Source organism: Rana temporaria, chromosome 1 (assembly GCF_905171775.1).
Source record: "Rana temporaria chromosome 1, aRanTem1.1, whole genome shotgun sequence".
In the NCBI taxonomy this organism is placed as follows: domain Eukaryota; kingdom Metazoa; phylum Chordata; class Amphibia; order Anura; family Ranidae; genus Rana; species Rana temporaria.
Window position 1 is genome coordinate 320,784,569 of NC_053489.1, and position 27,233 is coordinate 320,811,801.

Below are 27,233 nucleotides of genomic sequence, written 5' to 3' on the forward strand. Positions count from 1 at the left end.
CCAGCGGAGAGAGGAGGTCGGCGTGGCTGCGCTCTGGATGGACGGATCTTCTCATCGCTGGACCGCAGAGGAGATCACCCGTCGCTGGATACAGACAACGTTGGAGCAGGAAGCCGGGACGAGTGGATTACCACCGCTGGATTTTTTTTATTTTTTTTTATTAATAAAGGACTTTTTTCTACGGTGTGTGTGTTTTTTCCAAATATACCCCATTACCAATTCACATAGGGGGGACAGGATCTGGAGGTCCCCTTTGTTAAAGGGGTCTTCCAGATTCTGATAAGTCCCCCGCCCGCAGACCCCCACAACCACTGGGCAAGGGTTGTGGGGATGAGGCCCTTGTCCCCATCAACATGGGGACATCCTCCCCATGTTGAGGGCATGTGGCCTGGTATGGTTCAAGAGAGTGGGGGGCCGCACTCTGTCCCCCCCTCTTTTCTGCGGCCGGCCAGGTTAACGTGCTCAGATAAGGGGTCTGGTGTGGATTTTTGGGGGAACTCCACACCATTTAAAAAAAAAAATGGGGTGGAGTTCCCCTTAAAATCCACACCAGACCTGAAGGGTCTGGAATGGATATTTGGGGGGAACCGCACGTAATTTTTTTTTTAATTGACGGCAGGGTTCCCGGTTCCCCTTAATATCCATACCAGACCTGAAGGGCCTGGTAATGGAATTTGGGGGAACCCCCACGCTATTTTTTTAATTTTTTTATGAATGAATTCGTTCTGAATTGCCAGAGCCGACAATTCATTATAGCCGCAAAGCCGGTTTTAAAAGACTTTTTTTCCTTTTAGAAATGACACTTTGTGCAGGGACAGTTCTAAGTACTGGAAACATGCGCTATTTCACACACTAACTTTACACCCCCCCCCCAGGTACGAAATTTAAAGGAATATTTCACTTTTATTGTTTCACTTTTAGCATTATTAAATTCACTGCTGCCGAAAAAACGTTAGTTTTTTAAACTTTTTTTGCATTGATACATGTCCCCTGGGGCAGGACCCAGGTCCCCAAACACTTTTTAGGACAATAACTTGCATATTAGCCTTTAAAATTAGCACTTTAGATTTCTCCCATAGACTTTAGCAGGGTGTTCCGCGGCTTTTCGAATTTGCCGCGAACACCCCTAATTGTTCGTTGTTCGCCGAACAGGCGAACAGGCAATGTTCGAGTCAAAAATGAGTTAGACTCGAACATGAGTTTGACTCGAACTTGAAGCTCATCCCTAGCCTTTTATCATATTTATGTATGTTCCTCAGTCAATTATTGTCATGACCAATGTATGTTGTTTCTTGTAGAATGTTTTAAAACTCAATAAACAGATTTACAAAAATAAAATAAAAATATGGACACATCAAAGCAGTTTTAAAAAGACGTGCAGTTGTTTTTTTCCAGAAATTCTTTGCAGGTTGTAATATGTTTTATTAAGCAAGCATGAAGATGGGTAAAGTAAGTACTAAAAGGATTACTGCACTTGCTCCCTTCTTCATGTGACAGATACCTTTTATGTTCTTTAAAAAGTACATGAAGAAATGTTTCATCATTAAGCTGAAGCCAAGGATCTTATTACAGAGGAATACACGCAAACCTCACACAGGAGTAATATAATCTCTAAAACCATTATTTCAACTGTAAATTCATTACACCATACTTGTTGCTGAAAGGTTTAAGCTGGCAGTTTGATGATATTTCTCATTGTGGTTTTCTCTTAGTGATGAATAAGCTGTTAAACTCTGGCTATGGCATAAAGCACATTATTTGGTAAAATATGGATTATAATGCTTGAGCTTTGTCATTCACAAAGATAACTACATGAGAATAAAGAGCTATATGCTGTAAACCATTTTGAAATGCAGACATGAATATATTCAGTAGAAAAAGACGTATGTATGTTGCTTTTTGAATAAAGGTACACATGCCATTTGTTGATTTTATGAATTTTAACCAATAAGTCTGTTCAGAAATATTTGTACTTGTTCACGTGTCTATGGAAATGTTTGCCCATTCTTCCAGAAGTGCATTTGTGAGTTCAGGCACTGATGTGTACGAGAAGGCCTGGCTTGCAGTCTCCTCTCTAATTCATCCCAAAAGTGTTCATAAAGACATGGATGAGCACGTTTGGGGTGGAGGAATTTGACTGGCCTGCAAAGATTCCTGAATTCTGATAGAACACCTTTGGGATGGAATAGAGCGGAGACTACGATCCAGGCCTTCTTGTCCACATCAGTGCCTGACCTCACAAATGCACTTCTGAAAGAATGGTCAAACTTTCCCATAGACAAACTCCTAAACCTTGTGGACAGCCTTCCCAGAAGAGTTGGAGCTGTTATAGCTGCAAAGGGTGGGCCAATGCAATATTGAACCCTACAGACTAAGATCGGGATGCCATTAAAGTTTTAAACTTTAATGGAAGTCTCACGATGGTTTTATCATCTTATTCCTGCTCTGGGTTCCACCTTAGCAAACCGGGTGCTAAGGAGGCACCCGTGCATGCACACTCCTAAACCGGACTGTGTGGATTCATAGGTACACACAGCATTTGCAAGCCATGCCCCTGCTTCCTCATATGGCTTATGGGCCCCTCTGTATCTCCTGTGAAATCAGGAAGTGAGGGGAATGCTGCTGCAGCTGAGACAGCACCAAAGTGATAACCGGCGACAGGGAAGTGTTTAGGGATGCTGGGGACTAGGAAAGGTTGTGGGGTGTTTTGCATGCTCTCCATTCAGGTAAAAAAAAAATGTTTTAACTTTAGAACCACTTTACCTCTCCAGTTCATCCTTATGTCAGTATGGGACACTAACACCAGTTTGACAGATTCTCCATGCTATTTACAAAAGAGCATTTATGACATGACTTAATAAGGTGTCTTTCGAATATCTAGTTATTCAGATTTTGCAAATTCTATGCTTTGTTCCTTGCTCAGGCTATTTTCTGTCATTTGTGCTTTAAACTGGAATGCTTTTTTTGACTGCTCAGTACAGACAGAAGATTTAAATCTGACGATTTTTGTCACCTACTTGTGCATTTTGAGGGAAATGGGGATGGCACTTCAATACACGTACATGTTCAATAAATCTCCCTCCTTTACCCACTCAGTTTGGGGTTCATCAATTATCATCACAAAATGTAACTCTACACAAAGTTAATCTAGTCCCTTTAAACCTAACCATAACTTTAACCCTAAATGCTAACCCAATCTAACCCTAAGTTTCAACAGCTCTGTGATGGTGCCAAAAACCCTTTTGATCCCACAATGTAAAAAAAAAAAAACAGTCTTGGCATACAGTAGATGCTTAGCTCCTATTATCACTAGAACACAATTCGTTGTATCTTCATTGATTAAACTAGGTCTTTCATTCTGGCACCACATTAAACAGCTACAGCATACAGTACGGAAGGATATAAGGGTATTTTTGTCACAGTTCTTCTATCCTCCTCGTAAAAGCCATTGGGGGTTGTTTACTGAAGGCAAATCCAATTTTCACTACAAGTGCAAACTACAAGTACAAAGTACTGTACACTTGAAATTGCACTGAAAGTGCACTTGGAAGTGCAGTCGCTGTAAATCTGAGGGGTAGATCTAAATTATTATACAATCATGTGCAAGCTAAAATGCTATTTTTTATTTTCCTTGCATGTCCCCCTCAGATCTACAGCGACTGCACTTCCAAGTCCACTTTCAGTGCAATTTCAGGTTAAATTTGCGCTTGTAGTGCAACGTGGATTTGCCTTTAGTAAATAACCACCAGTGTGTACAATTTTCTATTTATTTAGATTTTAAGAAAAACGTAATGTTCCCTTAAACTTTGCAATGTAACAATGCAATCCCAGGGATTTAATATTTTAAGCCTTTAAATGATAATGTGTCAGTTATTTGCCTCTCTGTATTCCAACACAGATGGATCAAGAATTACGTTACCCTTGGGCCTATACAGGGAACAAAAATGAATCATGTAACAAGGCCAGCTATTGGCCTTCTTTGACAGAATGCTAAAAACATAAATGCTGCTATCCATTTGGCAGTCCTAATTGGCTGAAAAAGGATAGCTAGAACAACATGGGTCTTGTATGCTTGCAAAATCTAATTTCATGTGTACATTTTTGACAGTGTTTGAAAACTAAAAAAAAAATATCTTAAATGTAACCAAAAAAAATATATTTACTATGACTGAATTACATAATTAGATTCAGCAGTTTGTTTTTTTACAACAATGGTAAAAGAGTGCTATATAGGATAGATGCTGCGTGAACAAAACAAACTGTATATTGCACAATTGCACTCCAAATTATAAAGTAGAACAAAATGTACTAAATGGCTAGGAGTAATTACTAAAAGCCATATATAAATCATTGAGCTTCCCTATAACCTGCAGAGTAATTGTGTTAACTAGATTTAGGTGGGATAATTTCAATCTACTCAGGCTGGGTTCACACTGATACTACACGACAGTCATAGGCCTCGTACACACGGCCGAGGAACTCGACGTGCCAAACACATCGAGTTCCTCGGCCAGTTCAGCACTGAAGCCGCCGAGGAGCTCGGCGGGACGAGAGCTCCCATAGAACAACGAGGAAATAGAGAACATGTTCTCTATTTCCTCGCCGAGCTCCTCGTCGGCTTCCTCGGCCAAAAGTGTACACACGGCCGGGTTTCTCGGCAGAATTCAGCCAGAAACTCGGTCGGAAGCTGAATTCTGCCGAGGAAACTGGTCGTGTGTACGGGGCCATACACTTTCATTCTACTTTGCTCACCGACATCAGTCCTACATCGATCCTACATTGGTCCTACATCCATCCGACTTGAATGAACAGGATACGACTTTGATACAACTTTGTGATAGTCTGATTTGTCCTTTGACCAATCTAAACAATCCCAGTGTGAGATCATTTCCTTTTACTGCGTCAGATGGTTAGGACAAGGATCCTACTTTGATTCCGACTTCAATGATATTCAATGGGCTGAAGTAGGATCAAAGTCAGACCAAAGTAGTGCAGGGAGCATTTTCAAAGTCGGACCGACTTGTGTCGGACCAGTTAAGACGGCTCTCATAGGGAAACATTGATTTTCACACGTCATGCGACATGAGCTCCCAAATTCGGAGCGTTTGTCGGACCAGTGTGAACCCGGCCTTACTCTTTATTCCTTGCAACATATAATGGGCTGGTCTGCTAAAAGCCTGACAAGTAAGTGCACTTGTATTGCCTTCAAAATACTAGTTAAGAGAAGTTAAAACATATCTAAACCCCAAAACATATTTCAGCTCACCAAATAATAAATATATAAATATAGTCACTTGTGGGCACTTTCTTCAATAAAAAGTAAATTACCCCCATTTACCACATTATTCATAGTCAACCAAACTGCATTGTTTCTATAAGAGTTATATTGTTTCCTTGAATTTAATACAAAAAAAAGAATATATACTCAATATTAATGTGAAATAACAACTGTGTCATTTTCACAATACACACTACTTTATGTGTATGCTAAAATGGGTTGGTTATCTTGAGCAATAGAACATTCCAAATAAACAAGGACTGGTTTTGTCATCTATGTTAATGCCAACCTTCTATGCCACCATACTAGTTAGCATTTATTGAAATTAGAATTTACATTCTGATACTCATAGTAATGTCACACAGGGTCACAGAATTGTTTGGGTCTTTCATGCAAGTATAGGTACAGCTGCCGTCCATCTCCCACAGGGGATGGGGAGGAATAATCGCCTCTGTCAGTCTCTTGCAGGGGGGCAGGTTTATTTGCGCCCCCCTCCCCCCAAATATTGAGCACCAGCCGCCCCTACTAAACTGTAAAAGTTATGCTCCAATAACAATCACGCTTGTACTACCCACCACAGATTTCCATATCAAGACCCTTCCTAGATTTCTGATGGGCCTATGTTCAAGAGAAGTTATATGTGTCAAAATTGCTCTTATCCCCCTACAAGTCTAAGGAAGTATGAAAAGCGACTTTAAGCAGGCTAATACAGCTTACAACTGTCAATCAACTGTGAATGATCTTAAAGAGTCTCAAAGTGATGCAAAATGCAAACAAACTGTACGTGAAAACAAGCTGAATTTACATATTTTGGATTTTAAAAATTTCCTGTAGTTTATTGGATCTACAGTATTCAATAAAACATAACAAAAAGCAAAAGTCAATGCCTTTTAACAGTTTAGACACTGCATTCACTTCAGTTAAACAAATTCCAATTTTTTGCTATACATTTGTATTTAGTTCTTTATGTGTTTAAAAAAAAAACATATTAGAAAAGCCTTTACCATAGTTTGTAACCTGGAACATGACTTAAAGTGGAATGCATGACATGGATTGGAAGAACAGAAGCTCAGTGATAAGTAATAATACCACATCTGCTTCACTTCATCCCCCCACTCAGAATCTGAGTGGAATTTTCCTTGAACTCTCCAATGGACACATGTTTACATACAAGTACCTTCATTTATTTCCTCTAGAAATCATCACAAGGCAAAATAAACATTTATAACAATGATTTAAAAATCATTTTACTTTGCCTTTTTTATCTGGGAAATTAAAGTTTGTGAGGAATACCCTTTAAGTCATGTTATACAAAATTTATGGAAAATCGTAAAAAAAAAAATCAGATTTAATGCAAACAACAAATTAGTTTTTACGTTAAATAATAAAACTGTATGTCAGCTGAAGTAGAATTCAAATAAATATGAAAAAACTTGCTTTATTCTCCCCTTGAGCAGTAACATAAGTAATTATTTGCAGCTGTTTCCTTTTTATTACTGTTTTCTCACTCTCTGTGTTTTTGTTGTTGGCATGTTATTATTTACTCTGGGAGGTAACCCTTTGGAATTAATTTTATTTTTGCACAAAAATACATTTTAGTAATTTTCTGTATTTTCCGTGTTATTTTTATAATTTCATTTCATAGTTTTGTAGCCACTTGTTGGTTATAATATTGACCTGATTTCAAGGTAATAGTCTTCAGATGTGTTGTTCTAGCTGGAAGCATTGGCCCTGATGACCTGTTTTTGCTTCCTGGCTGCCCTTTGTCATTATGAGTTATAGTACAGTACATGCAGCTGCGAAAGGATGTTTTGTTCTTTCTCAGTAAGTGCAACAGATGTGAAGGATATGAGGCTACTGGAAGTACAATAATGTGAGAGAGAACACATAGATGAGACCCAACGATCAGTCCATAAAATGTTGTCCATTCTTGAGGAATTTAAATTTGCTTAATACATATTAAGCTTGATACACATATCATTTTTATATTACGGGGTTTAGTAACACTTTGATTGAACAAGCTGAAGTTAGGGTTTGATTTGCTACCATACACAGCTGCACTAGATTTTGCACTCTCCAGTTTTAGTAAATCAACCCCTATGTGACATATTGGGATGGATTTACTAAAGGCAAATAACACTGGGGTCGATTTAATTAAACTGGAGGGTGCAAAATCTGGTGCATCACTGCATAGAAACAAATTAGCTTTCAGTTTTTTTCTCAAAGATTAATTGAACAAGCTGAAGTTAGAAGCCGATTGGCTACCATGCACAGCTGCACCAGACTTTGCACTATCCAGTTTTAGTAAATCAACCCCTATATTACATATTGGTGTGGATTTACTAAAGGCAAGTGCATTTGCACTCATTTTTTCCAGAGTAAATGTAGAAAAGCTCTACCGATTCCCATCATCCAATCATGTGTAAGAAAAAAAAATCCTTGCACCTGATGTGGTATCCTTTACAAAGTAAGCTTTTAGCACATTTACTAAGCTCAGAGGAAAATTTGTGCAACTGAACTTGCAAAATGCACAGTCCATTTTCCTTTAGTAAATCTATCCCATTGCTCAAGCAATATTCTTTCTAATATTTTCTCAGATCTCATCAACAGTATATATTTTGCAGATTTTTCCTAAAAATTATTAAATATATTTAACCTAATTTAAATTTCATGGAATGTCCTCTCTGAAGGTATGAAAACACTTAACTGAAAAAAAAAGTTCTATTGTTTGAAATGTTGGGTTTAAAGTAATAAGACTTGGTTTAAAGTGGCACGCCACAAATCAGACACCTACATGGATACAACGTATTATGCTTGTGAAAACCCATCATATATTTGCTGCCCATGAGATGCATTGAAATAAAGGTGCGGGGTGGGAGAGGGAGTCAAAGTTTTTGCTGGTGACAAGGTACTTAAATTAAATAGTTATGAAATTCTCCTTTACAGTATCCAAGGGAAATCAATGCACACAAAACTACAACCTTTAAAGTGTGTTGTTTGACCTTGCATTCAACACTAGCCACTGAGTTACTGCAGTAATGTAAATGTCTGAGCCTATTGTTAAAGTCACACTTACGGACAGTGAGAATATCTCAGTACTCTGTAAGATAAATGTACCAAGATAGGCTTGAAGGACACATTATATATGATGTAATATCATGGCAATCTATGACTTCATTGTGGTTTTAATATAGTTAGTGCCAATTCTCATTTTATGTATATCTATAACATTTTCAGATACAGAAAAACAAGTTGTAAGATACAGTAACAACCTTTTAACAATAAGTTTCAATACGCTGTTCCACATTTATATTTGTCATTACAGGTGTAGCAGTTTTTGTAAAAACAGATATTTAAAGCTGAGTTCCAGACACCATCATTTTTAAACACTGGGTCACACAGGGGCGGCTTCAAAGTCGCCCGACTCTGAAGCCGCCTCTTACAGCACGACTTCAGCGCGTCTAGCAAAACTACTTCTGTATAGAAGTCAATGCAAGCTGCTCTGAAGTCACCCAAAAGTAGTAGTCGGAGAGACTTGAGTCACTCCTGTTAGAACGGTTCCACTGCACAGAACGGAGCACGGCTTGTTAGGCAGCTAAGTCACCTGACAAGTTGCCCCTGTGTGAACCGGGTCTAAGAGAAGTTAGCAGTTGGTTAATTCTGCCATGTGACAATTCAGTGTTTGTTTTTTATATACAGTGTAAGTTCCCCTTCAGTTGTACTTCCATCTCCCCACCAACATCAGTGCTGCAGGTATGATAGGAATGAGCACGGGTGTCAAATCTTTGTCCCACCTATGCTTGGCAACTCACAAAATGCATTGCAGCAGCATCATCATAAGACCTGGTTTTGTGAATGTGCAAGCATACACATGCATGAAGTGCTGGTGCCTTTCGTATGTGCAGAGCTGGCATCAGACACAAAAGCATACTTTTTAAGCAATAAAAAAGGAATTAAATCTAGAATTCCTACATGACAATAAACCCAGACTATGAAAAACTCTCATTACATTATATATAACATAGTGTGCATACTCACAAATTCAATAAAGCATTTATTTTGTATAGAGTAAAATATATATGTTTGTTCCAGCCTTCAGCTGTCCCTTCCATCCTCTATGTGTCCCCACTGCAGGTTCAGATTGTGTAGAACAGCTAATGTCCTCTACAGAGCATGCTCAATTTCAGTTCCCTCCTAAGCATTTAATTTCCTCATATTTCTTATCTGTGCAGCCCACATGACTATAGAGTCACACATATGGGCTTATACACAGTGGTAAATGATACTCCCCTTCCTCTCTCCTGCTCCATGTGCACCTATTGCTAAACACTATGGGGGTGGGGTATAGGATGCTGAATAATCACATTCACTAAGAAATGCTTAGTTTTATTAGAAAGCAGTATGCAATATATCACATTAAATTGCTAATACCTGTAAAGTAAAAAAACAGAGCCTTGGGTGCAGATGCTGTCTGAACAAAATGAAAAGTGTCAGCCATCTTTCACTCTGCCTAAACCATATTAATACACAAAAAAGATACGTTTAATAATCAATAGCAGAAGTATTGGGAGCTGTAAATTTTTTTTTTGATATTTATCATTTAATTTGAATTGCTCTTCTGAAACTGCTTTTTTTTCCACGCGACTGGAACAGCACCAATTAAGGCTGTGCAGACACAGACTTACACTATAGAGAGCATACATAAGCAGAGTAATAGAAGACCATCCTGAAGATCTTTCCTGCAGATGTCAAAAGAACAGGAACATATTATGTTACCACACAACAGTGCTGCAGGAATAAGGTACTTAACGCCCCTGGCGGTATTCCTGAGTCTGGCTCGGGGTAAGATTTCTTTATCAAAGGCAGTATCCCCGAGCCAGACTCGGGCTCGCCTCGCAGCAGCCACAGACAAAGTTACTTACCTTGTCCCTGGATCCTGCGATGCATCCCCGCTGTGTGAACGAGCGGTCTCCTCGCTCGATTCACACAGTGTCCCTGTGTGCCGCCGATCTCCGTTTCCTGCAATGTTACGACGCACAGGGGCGGAGAACGGCGCCAAATTCAAAAAAGTAAATAAACACAATACATACAGTATACTGTAATCTTATAGATTACAGTACTGTATGTAAAAAATACGCACCCCCTTTGTCCCTAGTGGTCTGCCCAGTGTTCTGCATGTACTTTTATATAATAAAAACTGTTCTTTCTGCCTGCAGATTGTAGATTGTCCATAGCAACCAAAAGTGTCCCTTTATGTCAAAAGTGGTTTTAGAGCAGCTAGAAAACAGCGATAATAAATTATAATCACTTGCAGAATTGTGCGATAGCGATTTGTGGGAAAATTCGTCATAAAAAAATAAAATAATCACAGCGACAATTCTGCAACTGAGCAAATTTCAGTGTTTTTGATTTGATTACGTTATTGAATATTTTTTATTATAATTACATTATTATTTGTTATAATTATTTATTATATTATAATTTATGATTTTGTTTTTCAATCTTTATCATACCCGGGATGTCTACTAGACTCTTGTTTGGACAGATTTAAGTGAGTTATTCCTAAGAATTACAGGCCTACAATGTAAAATGCCAAATTTCCATGCAAAATAATGGTACCGCTTTCAGCACCTAAAATCGGAAATAATCATATCGCCAGGAAGGTTAAAGGGGAAAAAAGTAATACAGTGGCATAAAATGATTCATGTGAATGAATTAAGGCAATTAACACTTTTCTGTTTAGTATCACTTTAACCAGCTACTACCCCCTCTAAAGCTATTAACATGATGGTGTCTAGATTCCATTTTAAAACTGTACATTTCATGCAGTTCTAGAGAATACATTATAACACATGCTTCATAAATAATGTTAAAGTAAGTGATGATAAACATTTCTAAAACAGTCCCCATTCTGGCCCTTTTGTCCCTGAGTACTTGCCTATGTCCTGTGAAATAAGAATTGATTTCTGACTTCATAAAACACAGCAGCTAGCTACCAGATAACAATACTATTACAGTGGTGAGATGGAAGTAGACATGTGCATTCGTTTTCGTCCGAACGCATTTTCGTCCGAATTTCAGGTATTTTTGTTATCGTTTTAACAAACATAAACGAATGCGCAGAATCCGAAATCCGAAAGATCTGACATAAAAAAATGCTTTATTTTCGTTTTTGTTGCTACAACAGTTCGATATAGATAGAAGATTCGACATGACGATGACAATAGCACTCTGTGTCTATCGAACCTGTGGTCGAAAGTGCCTAACCTTAACTTTATTAGTCCAAGATTATTCTACATACAGAGGAAATATTCGACATAGAGAGAAAAGATTTGACATTATAGAGACAATGTTGGGGTAGACCATTCGACATGAACGACGAAGATTCGACAAAGCAGCAAAAAACATACAAACGTCGAATCTGTCATTGAAGGCTTATGGTGTCTGTCGAAAGTTCTAAGAAGATTCGACAAGCAGCTAAACTGTACAACGCTGCAATCGTACATTTCCAGTCAAATGCTCGGTCCATAGGCTATAGAAGAATTCAAATGTTGGTTGTCTTCTAATAATAATTTATAAATATAATTATTACTAGTCATACAACACTAGAATTCTTCTATAGCTTGTAGGAACATTCGACTGGAAATGTATGATTGCAGCGTCGTACAGTTTTGCTGCTCCTTCTAATCTTCTTAGAACATTCCACAGACACCATAAGCCTTCAATGACATATTCAACCTTAATTAATTTGGATTTTCGCACTAATGCATTTTCTAACTAAACTAAATAAATAAAAACGAATTTCGGGAGTAACTAAATAAATTAATTTTTCGGACGAAAACTAAATTACGAAACAAAATATTTTAGTGTGCACATGTCTAGTTGGAAGCCAAACAATTACCAGTCTAAGTTCATCTTGGCGCCCAAATTGACTTTTAAAGGAAAAGTTGTGATTTTGGCTTGATTCACATTGTTGCTATGCTCAACACATGCACATTAACACACATTATTTACTAGGGAAGCCTATTTAGTAGATAGGGCTGAAGTTAACATTAATTCATTCATTACAATGTAGGTCCATATAGTCCCACTGAACAGGTTATAGGTCATATATTTCTGCTACACAGGAAAAGCATACCAAACACGTGGATACTCACTACAGCCTAGTCAACCCTGGCACACAATTTGCCACATCCTGCCACAGCACTTTAAAAATATCCTAGCTACCGGAATCTCTACTCTGCCAGTGCATAAGTAAAATTCCACTAGCAAACCTAATTACAAGGGCTCTTTCCCTCTGTTGGAACTTTCGCTGGTGTATCACTTGCTTTTCACTGTTACTACAAATCACAAACATTGAATTTCAAGATATATATTTAATTCCCTTTTACCTTACAACACCATATTCATATTTCTGTTGCAGCAGGAATTAGAAAAAGGAGATGGGTATGGGTATTTTAGCCACATATGTCACCATGGCAGACACATGAGGACTGGAGAAAAAGAATAGGGGAAATATGCAATGCAGGTGGGAAGAGAGGAGCAATACAAAATGTATAGTTGGTGATGATGAGCATTAAGTGTTAGGGATGGGATAAAGATTTGTTTCTCTTGTAAAACTGACATCATGATATCAAGAGATACAGAGCTTAAACAAGAGTAATTTGGATATAATTGAATAGGGTTGTAACTGCCCCACAAGTTAACCTTGATGACTGTACAGCTGAAATTGAAACCATATGTTCTTTATGCTTAGCGAAGAGTACATCAAAACTATGCCAGCAAAATGTGTGTCTGAACTCCACCATAACAAATGTGGAGCTGACCCTAAAACCTATAGTCGGACATTTACAATTTTTAAACCATTTGCACAAATTGCTGTCAAGTAAAATGCACAATCTCCAGGAATTGAAAAAGTTTAAATTGTATGACCAAAATAAAGAAACATGAGCAAAAGGATGCAAATTTTTGTATGTGAATGGTAATGTTTATCTGTCAGATGTTAACAGATTCGTATATAAATGTGTGATTCTTCAACTAAAAAATATCAAATTATCCACCAATGACCAGGTAGATTTCACAACTTTACAGTCAGATCATTTCGTTCAGGTGGCATGAACTTTTGGTTCAATTTTTTTCCTCTCAAAGTATGTAAAAGTAATTTGGCACAGTGTAAGACGTCTCTGTGTCTTTCTGCCCCTTGACAGAAAATGTTTTTGAGGTGATGGATGTCAAATGAGAGAACTCATCATCTGCAAGCTGATGTGTTTCCATTGCCCTTCACTGTGACGTTGCACTTTATTGGCAACTAAATCATAACAAAAGTACAATGGCTAAGATCATATGTACAATCCTATAAATTTGCCATTATTTCCCAGGGGGTGGTCATGTTCCCAGGGGGTGGTGTATACCTGTCACATGCACAAGACACAAGTCTTTGGAATCAATGTTGTTGCTGGTCACAGATCTGCATTTTTTTACAGATCTGATTTATTGCTCTAATGGTCACCTCTCTAATATTACCAAGTAATAATATTAGAAAAATGTGTGCATCATTTCTTTATTAACTTACATAGGTCATTCAAATTTCATATGTTGGTAAAGTAAAACAAACAACATGCTGTAATGCTGTCATTGAGCTCCACACCCTGACACTTCATGTCAGTGGCTGCAGTTGATGCTCTCCTATTGCATAGTTTGTCTTCAATGCTGGTTTCCCTGTCTTTAACCTCTTGGCGTCTGCACTATAGCCGAATGACGGCTACAGCGCAGACCTGAATTGTCTATGAGACTCGCTGGGTCACAGATTGGAGTAAGGAGTCGGTCCCGGCCCTTTACCACGTGATCAGCTGTCAGCCAATGACAGCCGATCATGTGATGTAAACAGAGCAGGCAACCGGCTATTTTTTCTCCTCACGCTAATAGCATGAGAAGAAAAAAAAGCCGATCACCTGCGGAAGACAGAGGCACATCGGTCCTGATGAGGGAGAGCTGTGGACAGCTCATCTGTGCCCATGTGTGCAACCTGTCAGTGCCACCTACCAATGCACAACAGTGCCGCCTACCAGTGCCCACCAACGCCACCTACCAGTGCCCACAGTGCCACCTATCAGTGCCCACAGTGCCACCTATCAATGCCACAAATCAGTGCCTCATAAACAATGCTGCCCATCAGTGTTACCTACCAGTGCACATCAGTGTCACCTACCAGTGCCCATCAGTGCCATCTTATCTGTGCCCATCGATACCACCCATCAGTAACACCTATTAGTGCCCATCAGTGCCGCCTTATCTGTGCGCATCAGTATCACCTTATCTGTCCCCATCAGTACCGCCTTATCTTTCCCCATCAGTGCCGCCTTATCTGTGCACATCAGTGCCCACCAGTGCAGCCTATCAGTGCCCACCAGTGCAGTCTATCATTGCCCATCAGTGCTGCCTCTTCAGCGCATATCAATGAAGGAGAAAAATTACCTGTTAGCAAAATGTTATAACAAAATCATGAAACATGTTTTTTTTTTCAAAATGTTCAATTTTTTTTGTTCGTTTAGCAAAAAATAAAAACCCCAGCAATGATTACGTACCACCAAAAGAAAGCTCTATTTGTGTGAAAAAAATGATACAAATTTCATTTGGGTACAGTGCTGTATGATCACGCAATTGTCATTCAAAGTGCTGAAAGCTGAAAATTGGTCTGGGCAGGAGGGGGGTTTAAGTGCCCAGTAAGCAAGTGGTTAAACTTTTTCATCCATCTGTGCACATGGCAGCCGTGGATAGAGCATGGGGGTGGCGGCCATGGATAGAGCCACTGACCTGATAACTTGTTGGGTAATATTGTATTGAACTGAAGCAAGGAGGTCCTTTCACTGTAAGACTGTGGGTACAGTTTTCTCTCCAGCAAGGAGAACAGTGAGCAGCACAGTAGTGACATAACCAAATCTTACTTAAAATCACAAGAGACTACAGTAGAAGTCAGAGGTCTTAGATCCCCAACCGCAGAGATATGTCTAATATATACAGGAGTTCCTAGCCACAGAAAGTACTCTGCATTTTTTCAGGAGAAATTCAAGATAAAAACGTACTGCTTAGACACAATTAATATGTTGTATGCTATATTTTCCCTATAATATAACAACGTCTCACTCAGATGCACTTTAAGACCCCATTCACACTGGGGCAGTTTTCAGCACTAGAAATAGCACTTGTAAATTGCCTGAAAACTGCCTCCCATTCATTGCAATGGGTGCTTTCACACCCGGGCGGTGCGCTTGCGGGACGTTAGAAAAACCCTGTCAAGCAGCATCTTTGGGGCGGTTTGGGAGCATTGTATACAGCGCTCCCAAAATGCCCCTGCCTATTGCAATGAATGAGCAGCACTTGAAAGTGCCACTACACAGGAGTTTTTAACCCCTTCTTTGAGGTCAAAAGCTCCCCACTAGCGGCCAAAAAGCGCTGCTTAAACAGCGGTAAAGCCCCGCTAAAACAAGCAGCGCTTTACCGCTAACGCACAGGCGGCTCCAGTGTGAAAGAGGTCTAAAACAAATAATCACCTTTAGCACAATAAGATAGGGACTACATGGTAGTGGGTGGAGCCATCTAGATCCCTGCTTTGTGTCCCTGGGCCAATTGAGTATCCACAACTGTTGGTTAACAATCCTAATAGATCCTTACATTCTAAAAACTATTGATTACAAACACTGACATGTATGTACAATGCTGCATATTTGTCTAATTTTTACACCAAGGGTTTTATTTTCTAGTTTTGATTTAGTGACCATTTTGTGCTTTTAGCTTTTGGGTGTTTTTTTTTTTTGTAACAGAATTTGTAACAGTTATTTGAAAAATAAAGTGGCATGTTGTGATCACTATCTAAAATAAAATTCTAGCACATGCATCCAAAATCTAAATGACTTTAAACTGCTGCGGTATATTCTCACACATTCCCCTTGTTGATTCCATGGAAAGGCAAAACAGTAAATGGAAAATGTCAAACTATTTTGAAGCAATTAAAAACATTGCATACTGTATAAATAGGATAATCAAATAACCGTATGACCTTTTACAAGAGCATTTTATTCTATATGTCATATTATGTTGTCATGTGTTAACTATAACTATGTGTCTTTGAATGCTTACAATTCAAATAATAGGAGACGCTCCTTAAATATGATAGATACAGTAACAGGGTACAGTTAAGTATTTTTATATATTCCACTGTATTGTAAAAATAATTTCTGACAATAATAAACTCTCATGTTGCTATTATGCAGCAGAAATCCTAGTATTGTAGATCTCTAAACTGGCATCACCTACACAGTCATCTAATGTGTCCTAACACAGAAATAAATGAGTTTGTTTGTCAGATGCTACAACCTTATTTTATCAACATGTGGCACAAAGTGAAGCGGAGATTTGTGCCCATCTAAACCAAACTTATCATGCACAATAGAAATATTACACTTTAAGTACCAGATGTGTTCCTCGCTTGTTCCAAACATGTGCAGAGTGCTCCGTTTGGGCAGAGATCCTTTTTTTCCTGCGGCCCTAATGCAAGCGTAGTACTATTTAAATGTCAGCTCTAGATGATAACAGAAAAAGCTGTCTGTACTCCAGAAAAGTTCAAATGCTGGCAACTTTACTGTTCCAGACAAATAAGCAAAGAATAATAGAGGAGATGGTCTTAGGCAAGGACGTTTTGCTTGTTTGCCTGGAACAATTGTAGCCCAGTCTGTAGTTCCTGCGGGAAAGAGACTTTGGAGTTGATTCACTAAAGGCAAATAGACTGTGCATTTTGCTAAGTGCAGTTGCAGTTTGAAAGTGCAACTGCTCCAGAGCTTTGTAAATGAGCCATCATCCAATCATGTGCCATTTTTTTTTTTTTCATTTTTCTTGCATGTGATTGGGTACTCTTTACAAAGTGAAACTTTACCTGATTTATAAAGCTCTGAAGCAACTGCACTTTCAGAGTGCAACTACACTTTGCAAAGTGCACAGTCTGTTTGCCTTTAGTAAATCGGCCCCAAAGTGTCTGTGGTGTCCAGGAGACTCTTAAGCCTCGTACACACGACCGAGGAACTCGGCGGGCGAAACACATCGTTTTCCTCGTCGAGTTCCTTGTTAGGCTGTCGAGGAACTCGACAAGGCACGTTTCTCCATTCCCGTCAAGGGAAAAGAAGACATGCTCTCTTTTTGGCTCGACGGGATCCTCAACAGTTTCCTCGTCGAAAAATGTACACACGACCGGTTTCCTCGGCAAAAAAAAAAAAATCCCAGCAAGTTTCTTGCTGGTTTTTGCCGAGAAACTCAGTCGTGTGTACGAGGCCTAACACAAGCACAGCCATAGAAGAGAATGTTGTTATCTAACACAGAGCAGCTGGTGTTTTGCCACCCTCCATTCACTAGGGAGCAAACTGAGTACATAATCTGTTAGAGAACTTTTAGAGGAAACGTGGGGAATTTTGTTTACAAAGAGACTTCGCCATTAATAAAGGTTCATTTTAAATGACAATTGAGGAACTTGTCCTGTGCCAAGAGAGAGGAAGCGCTCTCTTTCTGCAGAGAACAAGGACTATTATAGACCAGCTGCACATGAGTAGAGGAGAGGGGTGATTTCTACCTGAGGAGTGAAGGCGGATGCGGTGAGTAAATGGTAACACCTGAGAGCAGTGTAGGCAAAGTGGCCACTATTCGCTGTAGTGCAAACTTTTGAAGAGCGAGGGCCACATAGGTGATTTGGTAACAGGTTGCGGGCCACAATGAACTATGAGGTTTTACTGCCACCCAAACTGCAAATGTGAACAAGCTCTTACCATCCTGAACCCTATATAAGGTTGGTTTCAGACTGATGTACTGCTGTTTACGCATGGATAGGGGAGATGGCGATGGACGGAGGGGCAGCGTCCATGCATCCTTAATGGACAGGGCCGCCCCTGCGGCTCCTGCTCCCTACACAGCTGCCTGCTTCCTACACTGCCAGCTCCATGCACTCTGATGTTCTGGAAACTCAGGTTGGCAACACATTGATCACTATCTGGGCTTGCCAACCCACCATCTTAGAGCATGGGCATTCACTTCCATGATGTGAGGTTGCAGGCCACATCAGAGGGCTTGGGTTGAGCACACCTGCTGTAGTGAGACCTGGACTTTGGAGAGACTGCTGTTCAGTTAAAAGAGCCAGGCACCAAGGACAGTAACAGAGCGAGAGAGAGAACGCTTTGCCTAGTGAGTAGAATTTCTGCCTACATATGACTAATGAGTGACCATGGACCAACCCTACACCACAACTTCACAATAGAGGGACAGAGTTGCCTGTTAATAACACTATGTCATTGCATAATTCAGCTTTTAAATGGATACTATTCCGTGCACTCTTAAAGCGGAAGTAAACCCATCTATTTGATAGTTTAAAAAAACAGTTAACATTCCCGGCATGCCGGAAATGCTAGATGTCACATTTGCTTGTGTTCTCAACCAAACTGTCAAACCATCCAATGGCTGGTTTCATAACTGATCATATGTGCAGCATTGTGGCAGTTGCAGATTAAACAGAGGCCAAGATGGCAGCTTCCTTGGCTGAAAACAATAGAAGGGTTTACTTCCACTTTAAGCAAGGTTTAGCCCTACCAAGCTGGTCAGCAGAAGAACTAGGGCAGTGTGCTACTGGATGCTGACAGTTACTGTAGTGTATACCTATAGGCCGCTCCCTCTAGTTAGGGTTACCCAGTACAGGTCTCAGAAAGAGGTGTACTCTATGACATTCACTGGTTTGCAGTCTATTACCCATACTATTTAAAGCAGTATTGAACTCAAAAGCAAACATTTCAAATAAATGGACGAGAACTGGACAGCCGCACTCCAAAATCACTTAAAAAAGTTGTCTTTTTATTTTTCAACTGCACAAACAGTCACTGCAAACCAACAAGATACAGTATGGCCGACGCGTTTCGCACTTACAGTCAGTGCTTAGTCATGGCTAAGCACTGACTGTAAGTGCGAAACGCGTCGGCCATACTGTATCTTGTTGGTTTGCAGTGACTGTTTGTGCAGTTGAAAAATAAAAAGACAACTTTTTTAAGTCATTTTGGAGTGCGGCTGTCCAGTTCTCGTCCATTTATTTGCTATCATTAGCATTGCCAGCACCTTGGTGGTTCAACAACCCTTGATTGCTCACGGGGCTCACCTGGAGCGGTGAGATATCTGTCTGTTTGTCAAAAGCAAACATTTATTATAATTCAGATTACCAATTCTAAGATGTGATGGCTGCATTCATTTTTATTTTTTAGGCTTTCTTTTTTCTCTTTTGATTTGATGATTTAGCCAGTTTGTCTGTTGTTTTTCAAAACAACAAGCTCTGTTGCAAATCTCTCAGTTACAGGAATGAGATAAACAATTTAACACTGACAGGAGGGCTTACGATGATCAGCTTTTATTTAAAGTGGATGTAAACCCTCTCCTATACCCAGTGAAGTGAACAGCCTCAGATGATACACAGAGATGAAACCAATCCTCCTACATAAATTGTACATGTATATCGGCTGTCTTCACATTTCTACACTCTTTAGAAAGTGAACATGGTGTTAGAAATCTTTCTGCCTGTTTAAGCAGTAGGAGTGGGGCCTGGGCATACACTGCATGTAGGCTGATTGGAGAACCCCCCCCCCCCCTCATATAGAAAGAGGAACGAAGAAATTTGCAGAGCTGTGTTATGAATAGACCATCTCTCTTCTGATCTATTGATATATCTCTATATCTCCAAGAACTTATATATATATATATATATATATATATATATATACACACACACATATGTATTTGCAATTTATATTACCAACCCAGTCAAGTGTATCGGAGAGTGCAGAGCTGTTCGCAGAGTCACAGGTACAAGAACAGAGGACCCTACACATCGAGTAGTTCCTTTGGGGAGTAAGAGCTACACAATAAAGTTGCCAGGATTTGGAGTGAAACTGGCTTTTTCTCCTTGCTAGATCCACATGTTTGATTTTTTTTCTTAGGATGAGCATTCTATGGTGTTTAGCACCTGGGTCTTTAGAAGAATGACCAGACCTATGGCTTGGAAGCAGAGCTCTCTAAGTTTCAAATAAAGCCAAGCCATGGGTGGGCTGCAACTGTAGACAGCCTATCTTCTTTGTGTTGAAGAGTCATATAAATTCCTCATACAAGATGAGATTTAATTTTCTTGAGAGTTTAAATTTCATAGCTTCAGCATCACTAAACTCATCCAAAAGCCAAAAGCATCCTGGAATGAAATACTCTTGCAGATATCATCACCACTATTCTGTCTCCTTTATCTTTTCACTGTTGCTCAACATTGCAACATTGAATAAGATAAGGGAGAAATCCACTCTGTCATTGTCATAATCACCTCTTACCCAGTCACCTTGCATGTGTAAATAACCACAGAGGGATACTGGTGGTATGCATTTCCTACACAAAGACATGAACAAAAATGATAAATGTGTAATGAAAACAATAAAGCACTAAAATAGCAGTAGAAGAACTATTTAATGTCCAAAACAACACGTGTTATTTTTAACTTAAATAGTTTCACTTTGCCAATTGAGAGTATTTGACAGGTTATCTTGTAAGAAGAACCTCCCAACCACTGGTATTTCCTTGCTCATGCTCCCCTACTGTTTCATTGCTCTGTCTTTACTCTAGCCACTTGCCGACCACCCACAGTAGATATGCGCTATTACTTTGACCTTTAATACCATGGTCATGGCAGCAGCTTGCTGCCATAACTCCAGTACCATTCTTTTCTGTGGGCGATTCAGCGTCAGATAAAAGTGATCCTGGTGGCAGAATCGTCACAGGATTATTTTTAGAGGCAGCGGGAGAGGTGCAACTTTCTTGTGGTTTCCGAACTTACTGGTGCAGAAGTCAAGTGAGGGCAAGATACCTCCAACACTGCTCTATGCCCTTGGAGGACCAGAGCAACATCCTGCTAGGTTGCAGTAGCTCCCGTTCCCGCCCTTCATCCAGAACAGTGCTGGCTCTCAACTCCTCTCTGCTAGCGAAGGGAGATCAACGCCAGCGGAGGCTGGGGAAGCATCAGCACAGCCCTGATTGTGATCTACCTGTCGGCTTCCCACAGTTGACAGGTAGATCGCGATCAGCGGGTTGCCGACCCCAGGTATATTCAGTAAAGCATGCTTGTTATGCTCACTGTAGAACCTAAGGGGTCAATCCTTTGCATTGTGTAAAAAGGTTGTTTGATCTTGTATGCACAGATCCTCCCCTCCCTGCACTTTCCCCCTGGACATATCTGGATAAGATAGAGCCTTTGAAGTCAAGCTCCACATTCTCAGTTTGGTGTGTATTGCTAGAAAGGTTTTTTTTTTTCTTTGGAGCGTGCATGGGATCAGCACAGGGTCAATCAGCACTGTCCAGACATGTCCAGACAGAGGATTTAGGAGCCCTGCAGCCTCATAGGACAGTTCAGTGTCGTATGAAAACTCCTCCTACAAGTAACTGATAGAAAAGACTGCTATATACTGCTAATAAGAAAAGGTTTTTAGTTGTTTATATTTACTAAAATAATTGCATTTCCATGTTCTTTGTACTGTGAAAGACCAGATATAGTAAATGCAGGATCCTGGGTTTAGTAACACTTTAAGGATAAATGAGAGATCTCTCACTAAAGAGAACATGTCATGCTTATTTCTGTTACAAGAGATGTTTACATTGTAATAGGATAAAAAGTGATCAAAACAAAAAATAAAGGCACAGAGTAAAAAAATAAAATAATAAAAAGTAAAATAAATAAGAAAACATTTTTTAAGTGCACCATCCCTTTGCTCTCACGCGGAAGCGAACACATATGTAAGTCACGTCCACATATGTACAAAGAAAAAAGCTGCGCTAATGTGCGTATTACAAAGATGCACTGACACCAGCGCAAATATTACAAGAAATAAATGACAAACAGTGATCACACCGTGAGCTTGGTGAGAAAACAAATGAGCCCTAATGGGTTATTCACAGTCCACCAAAAAAGTCCATAACAGATTGAATAATCATGGTCTCCAAAGTGAAAGAAAAATAATCCCAACTCCTGAAGAAAGTGATGATAGAAGCACCTCCTCCTTAGTCACACACTGACTCTTACCGGAACTCTATGATCTCTAATTACAGGAGATCATAGACAGCATATAATAACGGTATCCTCGGTTCCAAAGATAGGCACAGGGATACGCAGGCTGAACAGCAGATCCGCCTGCGTATGCCTTTTGAGGATTTGGCCCATAATGTCCAATACCCAGTACACACGATCAGTGTTTCATACAGTAATTCTCAGAGGTTAAAAAAAAGTAAAAAAAAAAAAAAAAAAAGGATAATCAAAACATGCATCATCTTCCTTTTTATGGATATGATAATAACATCATAACTGCAACAGGGAGTGCCTCAGAGCTGTAAAATGTTCAGATAATTTGAGAGGTCATTAAACATCTGCAAGGATTTAACTGTTTACTAGGATATGAAGGAGTGCATTCAGGTCATGATATATTAAAGTAAAAATCCAAAAATTGTTTTCCTAGTTTTGAATAGAAAAGGGAAGGGTTTGAACCAAATGTGAAGAAAGTCTGACTGGCCAAACTTCCATAAAATCACCTTTATTGATACAAAATTCACGACAATCCACAATGTACAGATGAGGGATATAGCATGCAACTAACGTGTTTCACTTTGTTCTTGGCGCTTAAATCACACCGAGAAAGGCATGATACACGTTAGCTGTATGCTATATCCCTTATCTGTACATGGATTGTCGTTGTGAATTGTATATCAATAAAGGGGATTTTATGAAAGTGCGTCTAGCCAGACATTCTTCACATTGGGATTCCTGTGACGTACAGGGCCAACACCCATCAGTGTGCAGTGACGGTGGGACCAGTGAAGACTTGAATGGTGCTTCACTCTTTCAAAGGGTTTGAACCACTGTAAAATTTTAACTCATGGTATGTCCCCATAAAGGAGGATTTCCCTTGCTTCCTATTCCTAAAGACAAGGCTGTACATGAAAACAAATCTTTCCAAACTAAGTGGAAATGCCACTTATAACAATTACTGGTACCTGTTCAGAGATATTTTTTTCATCTCCTGTTTCTGTCACCAGAACAAAAAGTTAATGTATTTCCCAAAAAGGTAAGCAGACAGCAATAAAAACCTTACATAAAAGTTAGACAGAGGAGCAGGGCAGGTGGGTAACCTGCTGAGTAACGAAGCGTATCTTTTTATTTTTCTTCCGTTTTGATTTGATCTTATCTCTTATATTTTGTTATCTATTTTAACATTCTCTGTTTGTTAATTTCTGGACTTTACCATTATATCTATACAGAAGAACGTATTTATATCTATACAGAAGAACGTATTTACCTAGATTAAGATATATATGTACTATAGGTATGTTGCGGTATCAATACCAATCCCGCTTTCAGTGGGAATATGAGACAGTGTTTAGTAAATGGGTAAGAGTGTGGTTAGTTCACGTAGACGATAATACAGTATAAGTATTGTACCAATTTCTCTTTTGAATGTTATCTGACAATGTATGTAAACATCATTATTTTGTTTTGCATCAATCTTTCAATAAAAGCGTTTGTATTAAAAAAAAAAAAAAATAGACATGAGGTTCTGTGTCCTATATGCCCACATCCTGAATAGTACATATAAAACCTCAAAAAGTTGTAGAAGTGAATTTTTAGGGTATATAGTGATAGGCACAAAAATTAATTATTCTACATATTAAAAACATATATACTGTAGCCCCATTTCCAATAATTTCATTTGGGGTTCACAGATCTTTTTATGCTTTTTAAAAGCCACATGTCAGCTCTACACGTTTCAAGTGGTTAAACCTCTACATCAGGAGGCATTGTGAACAGCGTTTGTTTAATAGACTATCTCCAAAAAATCACGAGATATTTGTGGTTTGCTGGAACAAAAAAGTATCCATTCCAAGGTGACACATCTGGGGGACAAAAAAAGCAGACAGAGAATAACTGATCCTTATAAAAGGAACAGCAAAGATGAAGAGTTTTTAGTGGAATAAAAATAAAAAACTTTAATATTACTTTAAAGTGTGTGTATATATCTACAGTAAATTGAAAACAAAATAGCTTGAAATTACTGACTATGGTGGTTACAACAAGCAAAACCATAACTGTATTGTTTGATTCTCATCTTTCGGCCTTTCATTAAACCAGGTGTGAATTAGCTCATCGGTATAAAACCACTATAAAATATATATATATATATATATATATATATATATATATATATATATATATATATATATATATATATATATATATATATATATATATATATATATATATAAAAACTGTATTATGTGGGAACATAGGAGTGAGCTTTGGCTGTCACTGTACTTTGTAATACTATAGAACATGAGATGCTCTTCCACTTTTCAGCTGACAGGCTCAATTATCTTCATCAAGTGAACCATGGATTCATCTCTCATTTTACATTAACCACTTCAATATCGGACACTTTCACGCTCTTCCTGCTCAGACCAATTTTCATCTTTCAGTGCTGTCACACTTTGAATGACAATTGCACGGTTATGCAACTCTGCATCCATATGAAATTTTTATAATTTTTTTCCACACAAATAGAGCTTTCTTTTGGTAGTATTTAATTACCACTGATGCTCGTTATGTCACCCAACTGTGTTTGGTTGTTGAGTGTAGACCACCAGGAGCTCTGCCTGCAATACAACTGAACATTTCAAAAGGAGCAAAGCACACTGATCAACTGCTTGGAGTTGGAGGAATTCGAACGGAGCAGAGATTTAGAGCTGGTTGAACTCTACCATCTGGTGAGTACATTACCTTGAAGGGAGATTGACATGAGAAACGACTGAAGGGTGGAGTGTGCACATTGGATGTCACTTGCAGCAGACAGCTCACCACTCTTTTCAAGAACACTTCTTTCACTGGACTCTTGCTTTTACTCTAACATCTTGAGAACTTTTTCTTCTATGCATGGTCATAGAAAATAGAGTTTACAGTTTCAGTGACAACTAGCGCTGCTTTAGTAATTAATAAGTATTTTCCCATGTATCTGCTTATTGGAATTTACTATATATTTACTATATATTTTGATATTTAATCACCACAGTTTTTTAAATTTCTTGCTAAATAAATGAAAAAAAAAACCAAAAGTTTGGAAAATAAATTAGTTTTTCTTCCTTTCTGTTATAACATTTAGAACATAAATAATCTTTCTTCATAAATTTAGGCCAAAATGTATACTGCTACATTTCTTTGGTGAAAATAACCCAAATCAGTGTATATTATATAGTCTGTAGTAAAGTTCACAAACTATGGTATATACAATATATCTGAAAATCTATCAATCCGTATGTACTGACACCTAATTTATTGAGGCCTGAAAATATCAGGACAGCACAAATATTCCCCAAATTACCCTTTTTAGAAAGTAGACAATCCGATGTATTTAGTAAGAGGCATGGCGAGTTTTTTAAAGTTGTAATATTTTGTCACGATTTTTTGAAAAATTAAGAAATTTATAAAAAAATGTTTTTCAAATACTGTCACCAGTATCATAACTGGTGTGGTGGTGATCAGGGACACTAACTGGTGACAGTATGTAAACAAATAATAATAATAATAATAATAATAATAATAATAATAATAATAATAATATTAAAAAAAAAATGTATAAATGTTTTTTTTTTTTACAAACAGTAATCAGAGCAATACAGTGTTACCATAATAACACTGTACTGCTCTGGGGAGGTAATTATTTTATTTATTTTTTATGTGCACTTTGATTGCCTGTAACTGAATTTCACAATTATAAGCAATCATTTTTTTCTGGATGAAAACTATTAATTCAGTGTCTACTATTGTGATTAGCCCCAGCTAATCACAAGGTACAGATGGTCTTTAATTGGCCCTATCTGTACCAACCACAGAGCTCATCACAATAGTACACAATGAATGGCATGAATCAAAGCCTTTCATTGTGTACAACTATCATGTGATCTGCTGTGGCCATAGTGATCACATGGTACCTGCAGTGGGCCGATACAGTGATCTGTCATCCTCTGTCTGGTGGACAGAGCAAGTGACAGATTACGCCAGAGCGTGGCCTATGTGGCATGCCTGGTAGGACATCATATGACGTCCTGCCAGGATAACAGGGCTTCCACTTGGCCATCATATTACAAGAGGCAGGGTGGGAGGGGGTTAAGGAACTAGTTTAAAAAATGTATGAGAAAACAAATTTCACTGTTTAATTTTAAATTGAAATCTTTATTAAAGTTTTAAGATTAACAAATGAAATGTAGCAGTTCAGAACAAGGAAATGTATAAAATAAGCATACAAAAACACAATTTTTATCAAATTATTCAAGTGATTAGTACATGCACATACTATATACAATTCAGATTAGTATGTTTGGTAAATTTGTTCAGTCACTGAGAAGGTTATAATGTTCAACCACTTTTATGACAAATGTAAAAAAGCAAAAGGAAAGAATAGAAATAAGGGACAATGTGTATGACTATCTTATAGTTAGTATCTACCTTTCCTTAATCAGTCTAATGCCCTGTACACACGATCGGATTTCTGATGGAATAAAATTTGATGGATTTTTTCGTCGGATATCCGATGAAGCTGACTTTCATCAGTCTTGTATACACACTATCAGACTAAATTCCGACCGTCCCAAAATGCGTGACGTAAAGCACTACGACAAGCCGAAAAAAAGTTCAATGGTTTCGAGCTTGCGTTGACTTGATTCTGAGCATGCGTGGATTTTTCTCCGATGGATTTTCACACAGACGATCGGAATTTACTATCGGTTTTTTATCCATAGGACAATTTTAAAATGTGTTCTATTTTTTTACACCAATGGAAAAAAGACCGATGGGGCCCACACACGATTG